The following is a 10,423-nucleotide window of genomic DNA, read 5'->3' on the forward strand; positions in this document are numbered from 1 at the left end:
CAAAAATACATTTATGAATCACACTTCGGTGATTCTTACAAAAATACATAATAGTCAACATAAGATTTAGCCAAATAATGTTGATCATGACACCATTCATCCCACAAAAAATAAGCTAGTTTAAACGACTTGTTTTTTTTAAGAATATTTATTGGTAAAAAATTTATAAATAAAACACTACTAAAATACATATATGTATAAAGTATTTTAAATATTCATAATCCATGGGCTGACCTCTAACAATTGCGGTTGGGTCTATGAGGCTAGCGGGCCAAATGAGACTGAGCTGAAAAACCTTATTCTTAAATTAGCCAACAAAATAGACCCAAACCCACTTTATTTAAGGGTTAGCTTTGGCCGGCCTACTGGACTAAACCCATTTTGGCAGTTGTACTTATATACACTCGGAATGACTTTTTAGAAATTTGACAACGTTGACACCGAGAAAACTGTAGTCAACGAAATATTGAAGCAAAAATTGTGATTTTCGATTGTCAATTAAGGAATTTTCGTCTGGAATTGATAGGAATTGGAATAATTCTAGGGTTTTTGAGGTTCATGAGGTGGTCATGGTAGCACAATGACTGCCGGAGCTATGGATTCGGTATTTGGCAGACTCTACTTATGTCTGATTTGCGTTAAAGGATGGACAACATGACGTAAGTTTTTTATATTTGTTTTTGTGACTTGTTCTTTAATTTGTTAAAGGATTTTGGAATTTTGAATTTTAGGTTTTATTTGTGTGTGTGTGTTTCTTCGTTTTCTCAAGTATTGATTAATCAATCTAATACATATTTTTTCATACTCTTTCTGTTTTATGAGAACTCAGTTCATCAGGTGAATTTTGGTGGTTTTTTTTATTGGTACCGAGTGAGTTTAATGGAAGTTTATGCCCTAGACCAATTTCGATAATCAATCAAGAGTAACATATATGTACATACTGACTCCACTCGTGAAATTATACTTTTGTGATTATACTAGGTATGTTATTGTTGTTGTGAGTAGGGCTAAGGGTGTTGTGGTGGTATCATTCAACGGACAAGTTTAAGTGGGAAAACCTATTTTTACTCACAGTGCTTTATGTTTTGCTTTAGATATGTCGAAATAGTAGGTTCGTGTTTCATATAATTACACTATAACTACTGATATTTGTTTAGAGGAAATAAGTTTGTATTTTGGAGCACGGTAACTGTTATGTCGAATTATTTTTAATACATTTGAGAAGCATTATGTAGATTGTGATCTTATCGAAGACTTTGTTCTTGATATGTGCAAATGACAGGTTACTGCTGGAACTAATTGTATTATAAGTACTAATATTTGTTTAGATGAAACAAATTTTAGTCTTTTATAGCAGAGGCATATAAAGTTGTTTTTAATATATTTGAGAAGTATTTATTAAGATTGTGCTGCTACTCAAAAGTTTATGGTGATCTTTTTTTATATGGTTGTATAGAAAGGAGACCTTAAAGAGGCATGTTTTGTCTCTTTGCTAGAAAGAGTACAGGAGCTTAAGGAAATTGTCGTGACGTTTCAAGAAAAGATAAATTTTGCCGCTAAAAGTCAGTTATGTAGTTTAAACTTGTTGCTATTTGTTCGAATTCTAAATCTAGCTCATGAGGGCGGGGGTAATTTCCAAGACCTTATAAGGAAACAACCCGTCCCTTTTTCATATTATGTGGGACTCTTGATGCATTTGTTCTCTTTGAAACCATCCATCCCTTTTTTATCCGATATGGGATTCTTCAAAATGAATGATGCAATTTGTTCTCCACTTCATTGATGTTATTTCTGCTTTTATAAACTTGCATTTATATTTCCCGTCATCTATACGCATTGTATTAGGGATGGAGAGATAAGCAGTACAGTGTGCTTGCGAGGAAAAACTGCAAAGATTTCAATCTCCCGCATGTATTATTATGTTTATGTTGAATTTCACACTTTTAAACAAACATATTAGTCACTATTTTAGAACTTTTACCAAGACATTGTTGTCATTTAAAAAAATGAAAAAATTTATGCACTTATATTTGCTCTCATGAATGTTCTTATAACAGGGAAATAGAAGAGTGTGATACTATATATCATTTCATCTTAAGGATGCGATCAGTAATTTTTATTGATTGATAAATTATATATGTAAAATAACTATTATGTGTTGATAATACCAAAAAACAGGGTTAATTTTGCATATTGTCATATTTTTCTCAGACGTAAATATTATAGCATATTAATTATAATTCCCCAATATCACTCATTATATATTTGTCAACACAAAATGGAAATAGTCAAGCTATATGGAATTAAATTAAATAATGTCATATTTGAGTAACCATCATAGATTCACAGAGTCGATTTTAACACTAAATTTTGAAACTGACCACCATATAAAAGTAATTATATCTAATTTTAATGTCTTTCTGTTGGATTTTAAAAAGGTGTGAATGGAAAATGAAGAATTGCGACTTTTATGAAGAGTTGTGACATTTATGAAAAGTTGCGACCTTTATGAAAAGTTGTGACTTTTATCAAAGGTGACGACCTTTCTGAAAGATTGTGACATTTCCAAAGGTTTGTGACATTTCCGGTAAGGCACAATAAAAACCTTTTCGCACTATCCTTTGTTTTCTTTAAATTGAGGAATTTCCTCTCATTTCAAACAGAATTTATGGACTTCTTCTTCAACTACTAAATCAAGTATTCTAAGTGTACTTTACTGCCGTTGAGTGGTTCGCTGACACCGGAGTTTTTCGTATCTATACTCTGGTGATTGAGATCATTTTACCTTGGGAGGTCATATTCCAAATCAAACCTCGGATACTAGAGAGGAATAATTTCCTTAAGGGGGCAGTGTGAATTCAGTGGACTTGATCTTTTTCCTATTAAAAAATTTTCAGATTCTGGTACGTGTTTTACAAACTTTAGATTTGTGAATTAATTTCAGTTCTTCTATTCTTTTGTTCTTCACTGGTTCATTAAACTTGGTAATTTCGTATTTCTGCAAAGTTTGTTGGAATCAGTAAGATTCTTTAGACACATATTAACAACATTTCTTCTTTAAGAAAAATATTTCGTATATTTTTTTTAAAAAAAATCTGTTTCTGATTCTAGTTTCGCTACTAGTTTTAATTTTCTAGTTGTGAAAATGTTCTTAAACTTTGTTTTCTTACAAAGATGTTTAAAGTTTTGTTCTAAGTATGTTTGGAATACAAGATGAACAATAATCTTAAGGAGATTATTATACTGTTAGTATTTTTTGTATTCTACTGATTGAGAGAATCTGATCATGGAAGTAGAAGATGAATGCATTACTTCTCCATAATTCGTTGCTTTGTTTTAGCAAAGTCGAAGTGAGAATGTAACAACTTTTTTTATGGTATTCCGTTTAAAGATTACCAGGTAACCTTCTTATTAAATTATCTAAGGAGGAAAATAGTATCTAAGAGTAATCATCTTTGATTTTTTTTTATGTGTATCTTTGGAAAAAGATTTGCAAATCATATGTTGTGGAATGAGTTTTACTTTGCAGATATTGTTGCTTTTAAAAAATTTTAGTTTGCAAAAATGAGAGATGCATATTTTTATTTGATAAAATAGTATTTCAAATTGTTATAGTTGGAAGACTATTTGATAAGAAAAATATTTCTTGGAAGACTATTTGATAAGAAAAACATTTCTATGTGATAAAGAATATGTGTTGTTCTTTTTGGATAAAAAAAAGATTTTTGTAGTTTTGTACTCCATGAGAAATGTTAGTGTGTCTGATAGACTAAAAAACTTTTGTGATTTTATACTCTGGATAAATTGGACTCTGCAATTGGTTTGAAGAATATGAAAACTTCACATAATATGTTAGTGTTGTACTTTTGATTTTCTATAAACTTCAATTTAACATAGAAATAAATTGTACAATTTTGTTTTTTCCTTATTGTTAATATTTAAAGTACTAAGTGAGATGGCTATTTATGATAGAGAAAAAATACCAGTAACTTAGAATTTGTGATTTTGTGTCTCTATGGAATGAACTTTGACATTGTGTAAACATTGTAAAAGAGAATTGCAGCACTATAATTCTTTCGTAGAATAATGTTTCCAACATTAAAATATGTGGAAAAACTATTTTCAAATACTTGAAAAATATTTTTGAGATCACATTTGAAATGTGGGGGTTATTTGCTTATGATTAGACTTGGTGTATAATTTAACTTTGGAACAAAAGATATGAAATTCAATGATACTTTTGCATTATGTTATACCCACAAAATTCTTGGGGTATATTTGGTATTGTGGTTGTTGAGTTTCTCTATTACTAGTATATAGTGTGACTAGCATGAAATATCCAAGTTATATGTATACTTGTTCAAAATAATTGTGTTCTTTTATGGAAAAAAAACACTTAAAATGTTGTAATTTTTCATGAAAAGATATGTCTATTATATTAAAAGTATTTGCATAGACCTAAATATTGGTGAATAGTCATTTGTTATATTTTTGTAAAAATAACAGTTGGACTATATTGTCTTTATTGAACCCGATGAAACTTTGTTCATTGGTAGTTCTATTAACAATCACATTGAAAGTTATGGAAATGTCCTTCTGAAAAGGATATTTGACAATCTAAACAATGTTTGTATCGCACAAAATTGTAAGAAATAGGAACAAAATATTAGTGAGGAAAAAGCTACCTCGCGAAGAGATTTTCAAATTCAATGTTTTTATTTGTTCTTACTTACTTGAGTCAATGTTTGTGACATGAACACTTGGGGCATGTCAATTAAGAAAAACTGATCAACTTAGATGTTTTGCCTAACTTTGAGTGCAATAAATAAAAATGTCATGTTTTTGTGGAATCTAATTATGTTGAGCATTCTTTTAAATCTGTTGAAAGTAATTCTAATCCCTTAGAATTGATTTACACTGACATTTATGATATGAAGTTAACACCATATCATGGTGGGAAAAAGTATTTGTTACTTTTATTGAGAATAACATTAGATATGACTATGTATATTTGCTAAATTGTAAGGATGAAGCAATAGAAATGTCTAGACAATGTAATATTGAAGTTGAAAATCAGTGTGAAAAAGTATATAAGAAGTGATTAGAATGGAGAGTATAAATCTCATTGTGCAGAAATATGTTTGAAAAGTGAAATATCAAACTACCGTCATATTCACCTCAATCAAATAAAAAATTGAACGTTGAAAGAAATGATGGATGCATTATTTATAAGTTTGGGTTTATACAAAACTTGTGTGGAGGAACTATCCTTACTGCAAAAGGGATCAACAAAAAGTTTTGTCCTTTTAAAAAGAAAGCGATTTTATTTGATCAGAATACAATCTTTTCCATATGAGAAATGGAAAGAAAGGAAATCCAACTTGAAATATTTCAAAGTGTGGGGGTATCTAGTCAAAGTCCAAGATCCTATTCCTAAAAGAACTAAAATAGGACCTATAACTCTGGACTGTAAAATTAGGCTTGAGTAGTCTAGAGAAGGATCTAAAATGCCTAGGAAATGAAAAGGATAATGTACTTAATAAAGAGATTCAGAGGCTTAGTAAAATGTTAATGGACATTTACTTCCTTCGAATATGATTTTGTAACATTTTCTGTGTCTTCTGTAAACTCATCCTTTGGAAAGATGGTGTCAATAAACAATATTGAAAGTTAATTGATCTTCTTCAAGAAAATAAACATTTGGGTTCAAAATGAATCTTTAGAAGGAAATATAACAGTTGATGGAACTGTTGAAAAATATAAAGCAAGACTTTGGGTCAAAGGCTTTAGAAAAAAATATAAGATTTGATCTTGTCAATATATATACTCGTTAGGAATTAGAATTACATCCATTCGGATGCAAAAATTATTACTGTGGTATATGACCTCCAAATTCATCAAATGAATGTGAAAAGAACTTTCTTAAATGTAGAATTGGAGGAAGAAATTTACATGGAACAACCCGAGGGTTTTGTGGTACCTGGTAAATAAAAGAAAGTATGTGAACTTTTTAAGTCACATTTTGGAAGCACCAAAACAATGACATAATTCAATTAAACCATGTCGGCAAATGGATTGAAGAATGATGGAAGTGATAAATGTGTTCACATTAAAATCATAAGGTTATTGTTTGTTTTTACATTGGTGATATGTTGATCATAAATATAGACACTAATGACATAAATGCTACTAAACGTATGCTATAAAGCAAGTGGAATGAAAATTATTGGAGTTGCTAATGCGATCTTAGATACAAGAATTTGTAGAACTCCACAATGTTTAGCATTTTCACGGTCTCATTGCATTGAAAAGGTACTTAACTAGTTCAAATATTTGAATGTCAACATTGTCAAGTGTCCAATAAATGTGAGCTTTGCATTTCAAAAGAGTGAAAACAAAAGTGACTCACAATTGGATTGTTCTAGAGTTTTGGGAAGCATGATGTATATCATATAGTGTGTGCGATCAGATATAGCATTTGCTATTTTAAACTGATTCGGTTCACAAGTGATCCCAAATAATTTCGTTAGATGACAATAAATAGAGTTTCGGAGTATTTAAAATAATACTTAAAATTATGTCTTGCATTATAACAATATCCAACAATATTGAAAGATATAGTGATGCAAATTGAATCATCGGAAGAATGAAGTAAAATTCACGAGTAGATATGTATTTACTATTGGTAGAGGAACAGTCTCTTAGAAATATTTCAAAAGAGACATGTATCGCTAGCTCTACAATGATCTTTGACATAGGTGCTCTAGATAAGGTCGGTGAATAAGTTAAAAGACTCCGGAATTTCTTAATAGATATTCTATTTTGGCCCAAACCATTGGCATTAGTACGCATACACTTTCACAATCAAGATGCAATAGGTAGGGCATGGAGCATGACGTATAACGGAAAGTCTCGTCATATATGACATAGACATGATACTGTTAGAAAACTACTCTCTAGTAGAATTACCAGAATTGACTATGTAAAGTCAAAGGATAATGTGTCGGATCCACTTACAAAAAGTCCTAACTAGAGAGAATGTTAAAAGATCATCTAAGGGAATGAATTTAAGGCTTAGGACAAGTCATCATGGCGGTAACTCTATCTAGCAAACTGGAGATCCCGAGAGCTAGATTCAAAGAGAAAAACAAAGTTGTGAATGATGGCTAGGCATTGTCAATAAACTCAATCCATTCTCATGATGAAGACAATGCTCAGGGATAAGGATACAAGATTAAGGCTTGTTAATGAGTTGATATAGCTTAATGGTTTTAATGATTTGCTAAGTTTGGCAGAGTTGACCAAATAGTGTATCTATGTGATAACACAGTTAGAAATCACCTATGTGAGTGTGAAGTGTAAGACGCTTCAAAGAAGATGATTGTCAAAAGTCCATCTCTCTATACACTCATGAAACTAGGAGGTGTTCATGGCTAAAATGAACACAATCGTAAGAACCATAAATGGTAAAGGGTTAATTGTGTGACATATGGTTGTCTAGGTATACACCAAAGTCCGATGGTTAAAAGAAATCGCATCTACCGATTGATCGAGTATATCCGACATATGTTCACTACAGAAGTTCAAGCGGAAACCTACTTATCCAGATGGAATTAATTCTTGCTTGTAAAGTACACATACTTGTCCGTTTCTTTGTCTTCGAGTCATTCCCCATTCATGCGGGGGATTGTTGGATTTTAAAAAGGTGTGAATGGAAAATGAAGAGTTGCGACTTTTATGAAGAGTTGTGACTTTTATGAAATGTTGTGACTTTTATGAAAAGTTGCTACTTTTATGAAAAGTTGTGACTTTTATGGAAAGTTGTGACTTTTATGGAAAGTTGTGACTTTTATGAAAGGTGACGACCTTTCTGAAAGATTGTGACTTTTCCAAAGGTTTGTGACATTTCCGGTAAGGCACAATAAGAACCTTTTCGCACTATCCTTTGTTTTCTATAAATTGAGGGATTTCCTCTCATTTAAAACAAAATTTATGGACTTCTTCAACTACTAAATCTAGTATTCTAAGTGTACTTTACTGCCATTGAGTGGTTCGCTGACACCGCAGTTTTTGGTATCTATACTCTGGTGATTGAGATCATTTTACCCTGGGAGGTCATATTCCAAATCAAACCTTGGATACTAGAAGGGAATAATTTCCTTAAGGGGACACTGTGAATTCAGTGGACTTGATATTTTTCCTATTAAAAATTTTCTAAATTCTGGTACGTGTTTTACAAACTTTAGATTTGTGAATTAATTTCAGTTCTTCTATTCTTTTGTTCTTCACTGGTTCATTAAACTTGGTAACTTCATGTTTCTGCAAAGTTTGTTGAAATCAGTAATATTCTTTAGACACATATTAACAACAATTCTTCTTTAAAAAAAATATTTCGCATATTTTTTTTTAAAAAAATCTGTTTCCGATTCTAGTTTCGCTACTAGTTTTAATTTTCTAGTTGTGAAAATGTTCTTAAACTTTGTTTTCTTACAAAGATGTTTAATGTTTTGTTCTAAGTATGTTTGGAATACAAGATGAACAACACTTTCCACACCCAAGGAACCGCCACAAAGTAGGTTTAAGGTCTGCGTATACTCTATCCTCCCCAGATTTGAGATGTTGTTGTTTGCGCTTTGCATGCCTAAAGAAGTTTAGTATTAAGAAAAATATTTCGTATATTTTTTTTAAAAAAATCTGTTTCTGATTCTAGTTTCGCTACTAGTTTTAATTTTCTAGTTGTGAAAATGTTCTTAAACTTTGTTTTCTTACAAAGATGTTTAAAGTTTTATTCTAAGTATGTTTGGAATACAAGATGAACAACACTTTCCACACCCAAGGAATACGCCACAAGGTAGGTTAAAGGTCTGCTTATACTCTTTCCTCCCCAGATTCGAGATGTTGTTGTTTGCGCTTTGCATGCCTAAAGAAGTTTAGTATTAAGGACTTAATTTATTTATTTCACTTTTTAAACTGCTATTTGTGAGATTTTTTACTTCATTTGAAGATTAGTGATTCTCCGTACATCAATCCTCCCCAGACCCATTTGTGGGGTTACATTTGCTATTTGGTAAGCCCGCTGCATCAGTTTTGTAAGAAAAAATTTGAACCTACCTTGCATAGGCTAACCCTGTTTGCCAACATGATGTTATATGTATTTAACTTGCATTTATCTAATATTGCAGCAAGATTATCTTCAATAGATATCTTCAAAGATGTTGACCTTGGAGACTAGTGCTCGAAATGGTATTCAGCCAAATCCTGCAAGTAGTGGTTGAATAAGGGTAGCAAACGCAAAAAATCAACTCTCCAGTGTTGATGATGAAGAATAGAACCTCTCAAAACCTCGACCTGAAGAGTATAATGGACGAGATTGATGATTTGATAACATCGACCTGAAAAGTATAATGGACGAGACTGATTATTTGCTAAGAAATGCTGATTTTTGCTTCGCTCCGGCTACAGAGAACCAAAACAGTGGCCGATCATCTAGCTATATTAGCTACAAGCGAAGCCAATTTTTTTGTAAGGTAATTTTATAGCCTTAAGATATGTGGAACGCAAAACAGTGTCGTGCATGTTTAATCATTCTCCTTCTGCCTGGATTGCCTTGTGGTAATCTCTTATGTATATACATCTCCAGGATCATAATCTCGGAGAAAAAAAAACATTTGACTAAGTTTTGATCACTTGAGCAGTATTCTCATTTCCCTTTTCATCTGATGAATGTTCTGATTCGATCAAGATGTTGTGTGAATTGTGCTTGTAGGGCTCTCCAAGTTATATTGTCAGTATGAGATAATTGGATCGGGTGAAGGGCCAAAACTTTGTAGTTAAGCGTGTATTCAAGGAAAAATGGTCTGAAACTCGTGGAAAGACACCAAGACTGTCATGAGGACACTACGAAAAGTTGAATGCCTCTATATGTTGTGAATTTGTGCAGAAATTTGATGGGGTTAGAATAGATCGAACTCACTGATAATCTTCTTCAGCTTTAAATGATGGAATTTACACCGAAAGGGAGGTCTTAGTAATGCTAAAATGAGTTTGCGTATTAGCAATGATTCTGTATGTGCCTCATAGAAAATCTCATATGTTGTATTTCTAATATTGAAATCTTTTCTGACAGATTGTTTTGTATAAACCTAATTACTTCATTCTGCTGTTGAAAATCTGCTCTCTGTAGCCACGAAGTGTACATGAAATTTTAGATGCTTGAACCATTGTGTTGATCTTAGATGACTAACCCTAATAAGTATTGTTTGTGCTCTACGTCAGAGTCCTAGCCTTGCTCTTTCTCTACATTCTTACTATTGTTTCTTATTAGCTATCCAAAATATAGGACAAAAGAAAATCTTATCATCACAGTTCTTCATACTGTTGTTTATTTGTGTAAAATAAGTAACTAATTAGTCAAAGTTATCTT

The 10,423-nt window shown here is 31.7% G+C and overlaps 1 long non-coding RNA gene across 1 annotated transcript; it reads left to right on the forward strand.

Annotated features, from left to right (window-relative positions):
* The first annotated feature begins 268 nt into the window (after nt 1–268).
* On the forward strand, nt 269–9,527 carry LOC104646656 (uncharacterized). Its single transcript, XR_011220580.1, has 4 exons — nt 269–659; nt 2,439–2,587; nt 2,664–2,903; nt 9,183–9,527. It is a non-coding gene; the product is annotated as an uncharacterized lncRNA (long non-coding RNA).
* Nucleotides 9,528–10,423: the final 896 nt, after the last annotated feature.

This window comes from Solanum lycopersicum, chromosome 4 (assembly GCF_036512215.1).
Source record: "Solanum lycopersicum chromosome 4, SLM_r2.1".
NCBI classification, from domain to species: Eukaryota; Viridiplantae; Streptophyta; class Magnoliopsida; order Solanales; family Solanaceae; genus Solanum; species Solanum lycopersicum.